The sequence below is a fragment of the Camarhynchus parvulus genome, chromosome 5, assembly GCF_901933205.1.
Source record: "Camarhynchus parvulus chromosome 5, STF_HiC, whole genome shotgun sequence".
In the NCBI taxonomy this organism is placed as follows: Eukaryota; Metazoa; Chordata; class Aves; order Passeriformes; family Thraupidae; genus Camarhynchus; species Camarhynchus parvulus.
Genome location: NC_044575.1, coordinates 21,639,861 through 21,654,863, shown reverse-complemented (window position 1 = coordinate 21,654,863; position 15,003 = coordinate 21,639,861). Strand labels below are relative to the sequence as shown.

At 43.3% G+C, this 15,003-nt stretch overlaps 1 protein-coding gene across 9 annotated transcripts in view; it reads right to left on the bottom strand.

The window, feature by feature from the left end:
- Positions 1-15,003, bottom strand: part of TSPAN18 (tetraspanin 18) — a 129,629-nt gene that overhangs the window by 96,636 nt on the left and 17,990 nt on the right. For 4 of the 9 annotated variants that reach the window (XM_030950309.1, XM_030950311.1, XM_030950308.1 and 1 more), the window contains exon 2: positions 11,498-11,571. The exons of the other annotated variants lie outside the window; for them this stretch is intronic. The gene's annotated coding sequence lies outside the window, so the exon portion shown is untranslated. The remainder of the gene's footprint in view (positions 1-11,497; positions 11,572-15,003) is intronic. 9 annotated transcript variants of the gene reach the window in all.

The window sequence follows — 15,003 nt, the reverse complement described above, 5'->3', positions numbered from 1 at the left end:
TCCTCCTCTCTCAAACTCAGCTCCTCCTCTGTTAGCCTGCCCTATTAACCTTCTCCATATCCCACCCACCCAAATTTGCACATTATTAAGCATCCAGAGCCTTTTGTTCAGGTCCTTAAACAAAAGCATGGCTACTGCATTTCCTGGCAAGAGGTGTCTCATACTCTGCAATCACTTAGGGCAGCTCTAATAGACTCATTACTCCCAAATACAAAATCCGGGCACGGCAGACAGGCGAATTCAAGGACATGTCCTTTCCCGAATTCCACAGAGCAAGATAAGCCTGCGAGCCTTGTGCTTACTTTATCTGAACTAAGAGGCTTCCCCCGTTTTCTCACTCAGTAAGAAACTAATTATTTGCCACTGAGGCATAGAATAGGTTAAAGTTTCCTCTGTCTTGTCTTAGTTCCCTTTGCAGATTAGGGGAAAACAATGAAGTCTCCGCACTTTGTGATATTGCTAATGCTTCCTGTGGGGATAGCAGCACCGGCTGCAAAGAGGATTATGATCACAGTTTAAAAGGAGTGTGCACTGTACTGCCGCAAGAGGCTCGGGCTTATCAGGAAAGAAACCGACCTGCCCCCAAACTATGCACTCGGGACTCCTGCCTGCCTTCGGTTCTGGCTGGTGGCTCTGCCTCAGATCACACACCAGCTTATCGCGAGTGATAAAGCAGAGGCTGGTCTTGGAGGGGCTGGGGGGATAAATGAGTAACGCTGTACAAACAGCTTGCAAACATTCACCATCAGAACACACAGCAGTGTTTACAGATCGTCCCACCACATTCATCTGCAACAAAACACCGGGCTGGCAGGGTGCAGGGGCTGTGCATTCCTGGCCACAGCTGGGGAATTTGAAAGAAAAAGTGATGGAGCAGCACAAGCCCTGGTGATGCTGGCTGGCTTTCCAGAGGCAAGGCTGCAAACGCTTTGAAAAGCACAGCATCAGCAGTGAGATCTGCTCCGAGCAGATTTAGCTTCGAGGTGCAGCTTCAGCGCTGGTAAAGGGCCTCTGCCAGTCTCAGTGCTGAGCCAGAGGGCACTCCTTGGTGGATAATAGGAAATTGCTGCTGTGGAGTCTAAGGTGCATTTCTATCACTGGGCCTTCTAAGGTACCAGGAACAAGACACAAGTTTATTCACACCCATTCACCTCTACCAGCACAACTGCTTTTTTATAATGCCAAGACTTTGGCCAAAACAGCAATCAAAAATTCATTGACTTCAAATAGTGCCTAACATACACGGCACTTTTTTCCCCCTTGCATATTTCAGCCAGCATGAAAACCTGTATCCTTTTGGTAGACACACACTGACATGTGTCAAGAGGGCTTTGTTGTTCCTGTTGGTTTGATTTTTTTGTTTGGTTTGGTTGTTGTTTGTTTCTTTTTTTAAGTGCTATGCCTGTGCTTGCTCTCCTCCAAGTAATTTGTACAACTGATGCAAACTGAAGTTATCAGATATTCCCCCTCACCCTTAGTTCTATTCAGAGAGGTTCAATAGCTCCCTATCTGCTTGCTAGAGGCACAACAACAAGCAATAGCATTAATGCATGTTCTCCTGAATTTTTATAGGCTTAAAAATCCCTGAGCTTCACCCAGCATGGCACTGTCTCATTACACACTGCTGTTCCAAGCAGTTTTTGCCAACTCCCACCACACTCCAGAAACACCACAGACCAAACCTCCCAACCAGCTATAACACTGAACAAAACAACAGTTTTAAGATGCTCACAAGGCACTTCCATGAATGGTTGCATGCTTTAAACCAAGTTGTTTGACTTCTGCAGAGGGATAAGGTCTCTTACAGTCAGCAAAAGCTGGATGATTTTTGCCGACTGAAATAAACCTTCTTGTGCTGGTAGAGGTCAGGCATCTCTACTGACCTTTGCTGCTGGATGCCAGGCTTGCCCAGGTTCCCTCTCTATTCACTGCTCCTTACTACTAATCTCTGTTGAAGAGTAAAGGGAGTAGAACTGAAAGACCAAAGACCTTCCTGGCTGTTACAACACAGAGCAGAAATTTTCCCATCAACACGACCTCAACCAGTTTGTGCTTTTAGGGACTTGAGAGCCCCAGTAGAGACCTGAATTCCAGCTGGCCTGATGGTTGAGATGCTCCCTTTAACTCTGAGAACAATGGGGGCAGAGACACGCATTATTAAATTAAATAAAGTCACTGTCTTTCAAATTTTAATCAGGTCATCATGTGGGCCCTTGAGCCTTGGAAGGAACAACCTTCAGTGCACTTCTCAATTTCACATGCTGAGAGCCAGGTGACTTAAGGTATGCAAGGAAACTTCATACCTCAGAAAAAATCTCCTGCTTGATGGTAAGTGTTTTAGAGATTACTGAAAAGAGTAATAGGATTATTTGATAACAGGTTCTGCACAAGGCAACAGTGAGAGGAAAAGCAGCCTAAGCAAGGAGGACCAGCATAGAAGGAAAGAGAAGCAATCCAAAGAAATCTATCTAGGTGGAGTTTGAATATGTAGGCTTGAGAAAAAACAAATTGATAAGACTGGATCCAGGTGTAGTTAAAGGCACTTCACCATGTTTCGGCATCATCTGCAGAAAAGTCATTCTTGTTAGCAGCATTGAATTGTATCAGCAGCACTCCACAAGCTTTCCACTCAAATCTTGTCAATGTGTCTCTGCTCCTTCCATCCTCAGTGGCTCAAAGCCCTTTTGACTGACAGGGGCATCCATGATCATACTGAAGAGATCTTTGATACCCCCCATAAAGGGGACCCATCCACAGGATGGGCTGTTGATTTAAAACAAAGGGAAAGCAGACACACTTCGCCAGGCTTTCACTAGCAGAGCCAATCAAAACTGCTATCAAAGAGAAAGCTGGGAACAAGGAATCAGAAGTAGCTATACAGGCAAACTTTACACACCTCTGTCCTGTTTGACAATGCAGGACAAAGCCTACATAAAATCTATGTTAAGATTTAACTGAAAAACAAGTTATTTGGATAACTTAATGTCTGACTTTCAGAACAGACTAGGCACACAGAAAAATTGCAGCCACAATAAACAGGAGAAACATGAACACGTTAAAACATGTTATTTTTCAACATGGGCCTTAATGTCAAATGTAGTGATTCATTTTAGGACCTGCACAGACTCAGCAATGCATTTCTCACCAGTCATCTCTACCACAGCAAAAGACAAAGCAGCCTGGACTGAGCTGACCACATCACACCCGGGAGCTCCACACTTCTATGGTCTCCTGAGCCTGCTTACCTGAAAGAGATTTAGCACTCCTAACACTTTAAACTGGGAAGTGTTTGCTGCCCTGCTTGGATTTATCTCGCTCTGCCTATACAGACTTTGGTATATCAACTTTCAGAATGCAATTTATACATTTCTAAAATCAGTCAGAATCCCTAAGCTTTTACAAAAAGAAATGAAAAATATTACTGTCAAACATCCATCAGACCTAGAAGCCTAGGTGACTGTCATACATTAAAGAAATTAAAAGGCTGCATTTGAGATAGTATATGCTCTTCCCATCCCTATCTTGAAAGGCTACGATTAAAGTGCTCTAAGAATCAAAATTCAATTTCTTTCAGGTCTTGCAAACAACATTGGCCTTGAGCTGAATGCTGCCAGCCTGCCTGCAGCCTTTGAGGAGATTAGGCTTTTACCAGCCAGCTATGAGAATCTTAAATCCAGTATTAATCCTAATTCCCATTTACCCACATCTTCATTGTGCAGCGAAAGCCGGCTGTACATGAACTTGCACGTTCATTCTTCCATGTGCAATGATCTGTGTCACCAACAACAGATGCTAAACTTCATGTATGTTTAAGAAACACATTCCACCCCTGGTTTACAGAAAATCACAGCAAAAGAGAGACTGGAGCTACAAAGAGTTTGTCACACTGGGATGATTTCTGAGAGATTGCATGAATGGGAAATTTTCAGCAGAAAAGCTTTTATCAGTCAATAACAGGAGATTTCAGTCCTGGCTTGGAAGAAAACAGGATGAACAAGCAGGTCACAAGGACACAGAAGCACCTGTGACCCTGACTCCATAATCAAGGTGCAGTGGTGCTGCCAGCATCACCCCACCAGTACCAAACCATCGCATGACAACCACTGGGCCTGCAGAAAGCACTGCCCGTCATCACCATGATCAGGGTCACTGCCAGGATAAGTTTCTGGGCCAAGAGACTCGGCATTTCCCCTGAGCAAGCCCTTGTTCCTCTCTCCTCTTAGAGGTTCTGCAGCTGGCACAGCCCACCTTGCCACCCTCACACCACGAGCCCCAGGGTGTCAGGTCAGACCAAGGCGGGGCCCACCAGAACAAAGGCATCGCCTGCCATCGTCTCCTGAGGCTGAGCTCACAGACTGGCTACAGAGGCTCTTGCTAAAGTTGTCTCTTCCTAGCTGTCCTGGGGTGTCTTTATGATGCTTGTATCCCCATTCATCTGTTTAGCCCAGAAATAAGTTTTGCACCTTTGAGACTGGTTCTGAGAGCAAAGCTGGGGAAGAAGTGCGGAGCTTATTATCAGAAACTGCACTTGCTCCCTGCATCCTGCTCCTGGACTGTGCTGTCTGTAGCATGGACAGACAGCAGGACAGAGCTGTCCTTTGCTTTTAGTTAGTTTTTAGCTAGCTGAGGCAGAGAATTTCCCTGGACTGTGGTTGTCTTTTTTCTTGGAACTGTTTAAACCTGCCCTGGACAGAACACCCAGAAGAGCACCAGCAGCTCACACCTGATAGCAGACTGAGTGAGCTGAGCTACAGCCCACCAAGGGCACTTTCTGAGCTTGTCATCTCTTTAGGTTGGCAAGAGGTTTTATTGTTTAATATTGTCCTTTTTTTGTTTGTTTTGTTTTTGTGCTGCTGAATGCTTTGCCCGTTAAATAAACAGGTTTTTTCCCATTTTTCTCCAAGGAAATCTTTTCCCAAACCAGCTGGGGGAGGGGTCACTTGCATCTGCTTTCTAGAGGAACCCCTTTGGAAGTTTCCTCCCAAATTTGCCCTAAACCAGGACACTAGTGTAAAGGCCAAGGAGCCACAGTGGCTATTCCTGTGTCCTTTCTAACATCACTTTACAGCAATTCCCTTTCAAATCCCATTTTGGCAGCCAAACTGGACACATTTCCAGGCTGCCAAGCTTGCTGGATCATCCATAGCAAGGTCAGATCATTCAGTGCCTCTTGGTATTCCTAGACAAGGAATACTGATCTCAGAGACAAAGCAACTGAAACTGAGGACAGACTGCTGCTTCATCTGCTATCAAATGGGACAATTTCAATTCATTTACAAAGTTCTCACAGATATTTGGAAAAAAAATTAATATTTCCTGTGTTTAAAGCACAGGAATTCACTGCAGATGAAAGAAATCTTTCAGGAAAAACATTCCCCAGAGAACAAAAAATGTATTTGGCACCACTGCCTGTTACAAGCAAAAGGACAGGCAAGGGAGCCAACAACAAAAATTTTTTTTTTTAGTAAGTACAGTAATTGGTGAAAACCTCTCTTTCCATCAGCTTTAAAAAAAAAAAACTCCTGAATTTCCCAAACTAAAAATGTGATGAGATTTAGGGACTATATTCTCCAAGTGAAGGCTCAGCTGTAATTCCTTCTCCTTGCAGGTGGCTATTACTTGTTGCTTGCCCAAAGGGACTCTCCAGTGGAGATCCCAATAAAGTTGTGGTGCACTGCAGTAACAGTAGGCTGGGCATCAGCTGAGCTCTGGTAACTCTCCATGTGCATGCTCATCCTCTGAAGATGATGTGAGGTAATTTAATTTAGCAATGATAGAGCTTAGTTGAATTGCATTATCTTTCATTTGCCATGGGCTAAGACCACACACATGGACAACAACCACAGCTCATCCAACAAGAAATTTGACTGAGTGCCTGGCTTCTGGAATACTGCAGACTGGTTTGTACAGACTTTTTGCCTAAAGTACAAGCCAATATTTGAAATGAGAACTTTCTCTTTCCCAGAAGGTGTTCTACCCATCATGCTGCTACATGTCCTGGGGTAAGGTGTCTTCAGTCTTGGGAATCTGGAAACACAAAGACTCTTGGTGGAAATAATTATTGCTACACTGAAGATTGAAATCTTTCAAAGCACAACTCCAGTGCTTTAAACCATGTCAGTTTCTCTGAGAGGAGAGCACAGATATGTCCAGTATGAGCAAATAGGGAACTTTGCCTGTTTACTGTCATGGTTGCATCTCCTACAACTCTTCTCACCTCAGAAACATAGACTAGTACATGCAGAGAATCCACAGCCAACTTCTGAAAGATGGCAACTTGCAAGATCAAGACTGTGGTTGCTGTTAACCAGCCCTTCCCCATCCCTTCTTTGCTCATGCAGTCAAAACAAAGGAGAATTATGGTTTCAGAACTAGGCAGGCATGTAAAAGAAAAAAAAAGGCAGAAGCCATCTATCAAAGGGGGTGACCTGTTCCCTTCCAATAAATACCCTTCACAGACCATGCCTGCATATCCCACTGCCCCTTCGGCTGGTCCAGCAACCTGCTTCACAGCCTCATCCAAAAGCCTGACTCTGCATGGCACATTCCTTCAGACATAGTAGAGGATTTTGTTTTGCATTGGTACTTAGCATTTAATCTGCAGGGATTACCTGCACACTTAATCACAGAAGTGACATTGACATGCCATATACTTGCACTCCACTGTAAATCCTGCTTTTCCCACCGCCAACACCTTCATCTTGTAGCATGCAAGTAGGGATTGTGGTGGAAGAATACAGCTCAAGCTCCCTTCTCTTCACACACATGAAAACCCAAATGGAAAATGCAAAGTTGCACGGTTTAAAATTCATGTCTGCAAACCAACTATGGACACATTAAGAGACACCTGTTTATTCATGCAACCTTAAATTTTCAAGATTAAGCAAAAAGCACTTTTTGTGAGAAATAAGAATTAGGAAAAGGTAGAGATTTTTTTTCCCAATGATCACAAAAATTTCAGGGGGAATCATTTCTCATAAAAAAATCTATTGTTTGCAATTTCTAAAGCCACCCACTGAGAAATGTAAGAATTAAAGAAAAAAGAGTCCACTGAAAACAGCCTTTTAATATACATGAGATTGGCAAGTGAATTGTAACTGTCTATGATGGGGAAAAATACAAGGGGATGGGCTGAATATCTATTTCTTCTCACACACACACTGACTAAAGTAATAAATTTGCTGAAAGCCAAACAGGAAACCATGATCAACATGATGCTTAGTGCACCATGCACCAGCCATATCTTCATATTATTTAGAACAATCCACGTTAAAACAGCTTTCCCTAAAGCTGGCTTCCCAAATGTCCTATCCAATCTATTTTAGGATGCCCCAACCTATATGACACCTCAACAAACTCATGGCAAATGAGAAAGGAAAAGCCCATTCCACAGTGTCTCAGGGCTATCTTCTCTCTTTACCTTGCTCCATCAAGTGTCTTCCTTGTCCCAAGCCCAAACAAATCCCTGCACCAATCCTTTCCATACTGCCTGCCCGTGCTCCTGCCCCCAGGAGCAAACACTTCAGCTGCAAAATGGAAAAGATTGATGCTTTGAAGATTTGAAATAAGCTGGCACCTCTTATTTAACAGTAAATATCCCTTAAAAATAATAAACAAATAACATTACAGGTTCACAGAAACCTGAAAGCCATAAGCTTAATGGCCTAGATAGCCCTGCAGCTCTGTGATTTGGGCTCTCCTGAGGGCTAAAATTGCCTGACTAGTCCTGATTAAAAAGATAAGCACAGACAGATCCATTGCTCTAAAATATTTGTGAGACGGCTAAAGGAATGACTGAGTCTCATGAGTCTAATAATGCACAGTTTCAGCCATTTATATCATTGGCTAGCCAAGTATTTACTTGGTTCCAAAGCAGAACTTTAACAGAATCTCTGTAGAGTTGAATGAGGTATTCCTAACAGGTCAAAAACTTCAGCCAAAAACCTAAATAAATGGAACAGCAGCTCCTGCACAGACCTAACCAGCCCAGTCACTCAGGGCAGCAGCAGCAGCAGAGCAGCCCCAGCACTGCAGAGCCACTGCAAACACAGCACCTGCTCAGTACCTTAGACAGCCTTGCTGCCCAGCTCAGGGCAGCCATGGAGAAAACATTCCCATCCTGTATGTCCACCTGGAGCCCGAGTCCTCCCTGGCTTAGGATGGTGAGGCAAGGCACCCAGGAGAATCAGAGTCTCCTTGGTGAAACACAGTATCCTGTGCCACTGTGGGACACTCGTGCTCCATCTGTGCAGGGAGGACATAAATCCATCCTGTCCCAGGGCCCTCAGGAATGTGCATGACTGGATGAGTTGCTGTGGTAGGCACAGACCTCCCCCACAACAGAGGTGTCCTTGGCACTGCAGGCATGTCCCACATGTCTGGCGAGGGGGCAGGAGGGGCACCAATGTGAGCTCTTCAGCCTTTCCGGTAGGGTGCTGGTTGCAGGGAGTACCTGGCCTACACCACACCCTGTGGATGGGCTCAACTGTTCATACAGAATTGGTCTATCCAGATGATGGATGCATCAGTCCTCCTTATTGCTGGGAGAAATGGCTAACAGATGAAAAGCTACTTAAAACTTAATTTCTGACTGAACCGTCCTTTTACAGTCGAATATCATCATTCTCACTTCCTCTCCATCAGCTCCATATATTGAAAGGGTTAAAAAAGACAGCAGAACCATTAGCATTTTGATAGCTTTCCACACATGTATAGCAAAAAGTCTTTAAAATTCATTGCACTGAGATAATCCTTCAAGTCTAGCATTTCCTCTTCAGCTTGAGGCAACCAACTGGTTTTCCTCCCCTTAATACCTTAATAGAAAGCTCCAAGGAGTTGCCAGGCTAGAAGTCTCATATATGCTCAAGAAAAGCAGAGTCCTGAAGTTCAGCAGAAGCCATGTAAGGTGTCTGGGGCTTCATTAAGAAACAGCTGTAGGGGGCATCTTATTAGATACTGCAAACCCCTAGAGATCCTGGCTTCTGTACATCACAGCTCACAAAACATGCACACGCTGTTTTCCTTCCAAAATGCTGAGCACACACAGCTCCCACTAATTTCAGCTGCCACAGAAGGTGCTCGGCATCTCTGAGGAATGAACAAATTAAAAACCTTGACCCTGATTCCACTCAAGCTCAGGGACTCGAGCTCTCATCAAGATCAAGGCTGAATTTTTTAATAGTGTTAAAAAATCTCGAGAACAAAGCTGTGATTTTGAACTGCACAACTGGCATTAATACTCAGCAGCTCCCCACCTGTGCCTGGGATGTTATTTTTTTTTACAGCATGTGCTGTTTTAATAACTCCAAAGCAAATTGCTTTCTCAAGGAAGCACCCGGGAGTGCCTCGGGGCAGGGAAAGAGGCCATCTCACTCTGTGGCTTTGATTAGGTTTGTTGCAGTGAAAACAGGCAGATGCTGCAGGACCACGTCACTCCTCAGATACCACTAAAGTATAGGACTCAAGGAGTCACTAACTTGTTAAGGGCTATTAGGCCTGATAATATGCTCTTCCCAAACACTTTTTTGGGGGGAAATCAGTCTGAAAAACCAGTCTGTTCAAAGGAAAATGCTTGTTATGAAGCTCTGCACACTTCTAAGGAAATTTAACAGGCATGAAGTCGACATTCCAAAGAAAGAAAGAGTAGCAGTGAATGCACTGCAGTACTATTAGGAAAAGAAGGTTGAGATCTCAGGGCCACCACCTTTAGTCTCCCACACTCTAGTGCATATCCCAAACCATGAAATATTGACTATTTTGGCTGAGGAAAAAATTTCCCCACCCCTAACTCTATTCTTTCCTTAAAACTTCAGAAGATCTTTATTTTCTATGAGAAAAAACCAATCAACCAAGCCTTGCCTCCTGCAAAAAAATTCCAAACACCTCACAAATTGAGCTTCGTTTACAGAGAAAAAATTGTCCTATTCAAATCTAGTAAAAGCACAATTAACACGGCAAAAAGAAGAAAGGCCTTTCAAACATATCACTGAGTTACTTAGGACATTTAGCTCCAAGAGCACAGCAGAGCAAGTCATTTGTTAGGGATAAACCTAGCTGAGAAAACTCTTCTTATGACACAGGAAATACTCCCTCCCAATTTTTTAAACATGAGCTATTTTTCCTAGGAGAAAAATTTGGATAGGTGTTATTCTGTTATTTTCTAGTGTGTTACAGGTTTCCCATAATACCCTCAGCAAGTTATTTAGATTTCACTTACATCAGTAAAATGGGAATTCTCTGCCTCAAAAAGGTGCTACAAGGATACAAGCCATTTGCAACTGTGAGAGGTTCAGATAATGTGGACCACACAGACACTCAATAAACAAGTGGTAGATAATTGCTGTGACATGAAACAGAGAGGCTGCATCTGCCAGAAAAATTCTGAGCAACTGACTCATTCTGGTGGGCCAGTCCAGGATAGTTCAGATGCCTGCCCAATCTGTTCCTGCAGGCAGAGTGCTCTGCTTCATTATCCAGCAGCCAATCTCCGATCTCTATCTCAGGGTGCACACACAACACCAAATGCTACCAGCACTGCAAATCCCCTTTCAAACGCATTTGCAGTTTTTGGAAGGGTGAGAAAATTACCTTATCATCAGTTCCAACAACTGCATCTGTTTCACCACCTCCTTGCTAGACAATAGTGTATCTGGACAAATCTCTGCTTCACTTTAGGCAGAATTCATCTCGAGGAATAAAGCTCAGGTATAGCAGAGCAGAAAGGGGAAAGGAAGAAACAGATCTTGTCTATGAAGAGTTACCTATGAACCTACAAGACAGCCAGATTCAAGCAGTCTTACATTTAATCATATTCCATTAAAAAAAATCAGTGTTTGGTCCGACTCCACACTGTTGCACTCCACAGAGAATCAAGGATTACAGGTGAAGATTGTAGCTTCTTGTTAAAGCACAGTCTACAGATGTAGTCCTGTAGGATGTTAAGGGAAACAGATCCCCTACATGGCTTCTCTTGGGCTCTTTCAGCTTTCAATGAAAGTCCTAGACGATGACATTGAAGTCCACAAGAATACAGCTCCAGCCGCAAAAAGTATTTTGCAAGCCAGTCTCAGGGAATGGCTGGAGCATGCAGCCCTGCTCTGTGTTATGGCAAACCCCTTACAACACTATCCTAGTGCAGCCTGACTGTATTTCAACAGGACAAATGTAGAGTGTGGCTCAATCATACATCTAAGATCTCAGCTTGCTGGAACTATTTTCAGACTAACCTATTTTTTTTCAATTCATCATCCCTGATTCAGAGGAAAAGAGTGAAGTCTTACATCAATAGCTTGCTTTTCCCAATATTTTAGGCCTACTTAAAAAATGGGCAGAATTTAGGCGTGAAATGGATGCAAAGTAGTCAGGTCATTCTGTGATTAGAAGATGCAAAGTGACTTTATAGGGCAAAAGGTGCAGTCCTTAAAAAGGCCTCATATTACAGCTGTCATTGAGAGAACAGGTTCACAGGTGAAGGCTCTGAAGAAAGGTATCAGCTTACCTTTGTCTTCCTGGGGATCTGTGGAGTCTTAGCAATCAGCCTCCTAGAGGTTCCTTTAAAGGTTCCTTTGATGACTGTAACCAAAAGCAAGACCAAAAATCTGCTGTCATTTCAGCCCTAGAGGTCTTAGACTTGATTAATTTAAGAGAAATATATTCTTAGGTCAATTTTTTGCGAAAACTTATTAAGATATTATTGTTATCTTATATTTTAAGATAAGTATTGTGACCAAAAAAAAATAAAACCCAAAAAAACCAAACAACCAAAACCCAACCATAAAAGCAAGGCTTATGGTGTTTTAATTTATTCTTTCAAACACTCTGTATCTGGGGTCTGCATCTCTGCAGACAGACAGTGGAGCTCATCTCACATCCAGGACTGCTTTGACATTATATGATTTCCAGAGCAGGATGTTGTGGATCCAAATGCTATGCTGCATCCAAAAAAAGCTGTATGGTAATCCTGGTTCTGATTTCTACCAGGTCAGGCCTTCCACTGCTGCTCCTGTGTGCTGCTGTAAACACACCTTATGCCTCCTCATTTAACTTGAATGAAAAGAAGGGGTGAAACCAAAAGGGCAAGCTCAGACTCCTCATCCACCACAAGGTGAACACAAGTCCTCTTAAAACAGGTTAGTGGAGGCCATCTGAGGATGAATTTGACTTCCCTGAAACAGGAAACTTCCATTATTTAAACCTCAAGTACACAGCAAGGGCTTGGAATTTTTTGCCTTTAAGAGGAGTGTTTTGTCTTTCTCTACGCAACGATGAAGCTTCAACCTTCAGCCTTTTCCCCTCCCTTTTCTAAAAATGGCAAGAACAAAATACAAAGTAAAGGCAGAGTAGCATTCCCATATAATCAGAACTGGAGTGTGCACCTCAGCTTTGCAATCCCGCCTTTTATAAAAGAGGGGTCCCCTGAAAGGTCCCCTTGGCAGCCAAGCAGCACAGAGCACATCATGGTTTGGGGAGCTGAGCTGCCCTGGAATAACCAGGCTCAGGTCGTTGGTGGAACAGAGCACAACCACAGAGAACAAACACCCTTGCTAAGCACACACCCAGCTCAGCTGAGATCTCCTCTTGACTTTCTTCCTGTTATCTCCTTACTCTCCTAGGAGAATTAAGAAAGGATCAAGACAGGACTATTTTCTCCTCCTCTCTATAAAACACAAGGCAAGAAGAAATTGGAAGAAAGAGGCCTATTACTGAAACCATGTGCTAGCCTTGCCTTTGCTGGGCTCACTGCAATCAGATCAGCACAAGAGTGTTTCATGCTGTTCCAAAAAGCTCCTCTCTTGCCCCAAGCATTATTTTTCCTACCCTGCCCAATAACAATGGCCCAAACATAGCAGCAGTGTTCAGCTCTATTTTCCTTGGCTGCTCAAGTTGATTCTCTAATAATATTCCTCAGAGGCAGCAGTGGTTTAGGAGTTATATATCCTTGTACAGCCTTGACCCTGACAAAATACACCAGCAGTGCTTCAGGGTCAGTCTTCCCCCCCCTGTCACTGACAAGCTGATTGCTTTGCCAGGGTCTCCAGGGATTCTTTGCTCCACTCCATAAGAGCACATCCAGGAGAGACAAAACCTGCAGAACCAGTGAGGAAAGACAGTAAGACCACTGAAGAAGACACAAGGACATCTGGATAGGAACTCAGTTTTTGGAGGGAACCACATTTTTTGAAACTTGAAATTTTTTATTTTTTTTTTTCACATAGGGACGAAAACTTGGAATAGACCTTGGAATCCTTCATACATAAACACATATGCTCTAGAACAGCAGTTCTGTGGTTAGGATTGGTATTTCTGGCATGTAGGAAAACTGCTTTCAGGACCCTGTTTTGGATTTGTGACAGCATAGGTGAAAACCCCAAACCACTTGGCTCCTGTCTGTTTTGACTAAGAAATTCTATCCTATATGCAAGAAATTCACCCAAGGAGAACTGAGTGGAGACCAATCCTTTCCCACAAAGCAGTAATGGTTTCAGTAAATCAGCATCTTCTGCAGGCAAATTGTTTCCTTGAAGACTCCTAGCAAGTCCTAGCCGCAAGCAGTGACCAGTGTGGTTTCTGCTGAAGACATAAGCCTGGAAGCAGCCCACCCAGCAGAGGTTCTGCTCAGGAACAGCTTGTCTCCCCTGAGCAGGGGAGTCTCCACTGCAACACGGTGTAGAAGAAGCAAATAAAGCTTAATGAAATTTGCCCTGCCAGCTCAGGATTCGGTCTTTCTCTTCTACTCCAGCAGCTTGCATTGTTAAACAGAGGGAAGGAGGTATGGTGGGAAAACCTTACGCTCTCTGTTCATGTTTACTTTATTCATTCCTTAGTCTGGGACTGTAAAAATGTTGCTGATATCAAAAAAAGCATGTGCCTCTGTGTGTGTGGCAAAAGCTTTGGAGCCTGGGCTGTACATGATGTGGTCAATTTTGCTCACCAGGGGCAGACAGCATCTTTTTCTTCTGTAGCTCAAAGGAGTAGTAAACCTGTCTCTACAAGGAATTCAAAGCAAACACAGTAATACCACAGATGTATGCCATAGTTTGTCTTGCTGATTTAAGACACTTCCTATGAAATGGCTTGAAAGAATCTCCAAAGGTGCAGTCTTCTTAAACTGTGTCCTCCAGAAAGAATGTTTTTCTATTTCTAAACACAGCATTTTTTTATGTGCAGTACAGGATTACCCTATATAGGTCACTGACACTCCATGGAAACCTAGATAAATAGCTCTATTCCCACACTAAATTTTGTTGGCTTCTCTTCCTTTATTGCTAAGAATATTTCAACTGGAACAACATATTTGTGCCTTTGAGGTTCTCTGTTCCTGCTGCCACTTCCCCACCTGGAGCTATAATCCTACGCTTGTCACAAACCCAGCCACTGCTTCAGAACTTATTACAGCTACAATCTGCAGATTATAGCAACTTCTAATAGGGGATAAGCAGCAGGGAAAGGTGAGTTTAAGCTGCAAAGAACCTGCTGGTTCAAAGGGCCCTATTATTAATATTTATTATTTTTAAGCATTCATTGAGTGCTGTAGAAGATAAAAGAATGAATTGAAAGCAAGAACCAAGGAACCAAGTTTATACAAGACAAGAAAATGTGAAAGCTTAAAGAATAAGTGCAGTGTCTGGGGAGGAGGGGAGCCAAAGAAAAAGTAGTAACAGCAATGGGAAGAAAAGCTACACTTTTTATCAGCACAATGTTCCTAACATTAATAAGTATGAAGAGAATTAAAGAATTCTTCAGTGTCTAATCAGAACTGCTGTCCATAGGGGACCTTCTCAGCGTTATTACAAGGCATTGGCATATCTTTAAAGGATGGAGCTTTGATCATAAAAAGCAAGTGTGTGGAGGAGAGGGGGGGGCTGCAAAAATAGCAAAAGGTGTTAGGGAAAAATCCAGCCCTGGACAGGTGCTTTAAAAAGCTCCAAATAAATCTATTTAGATTTTGTGTAAGTGGTTAGAATGAGGCATAATTCTTACTCATGTCCCTGCATTAAAGGCAAA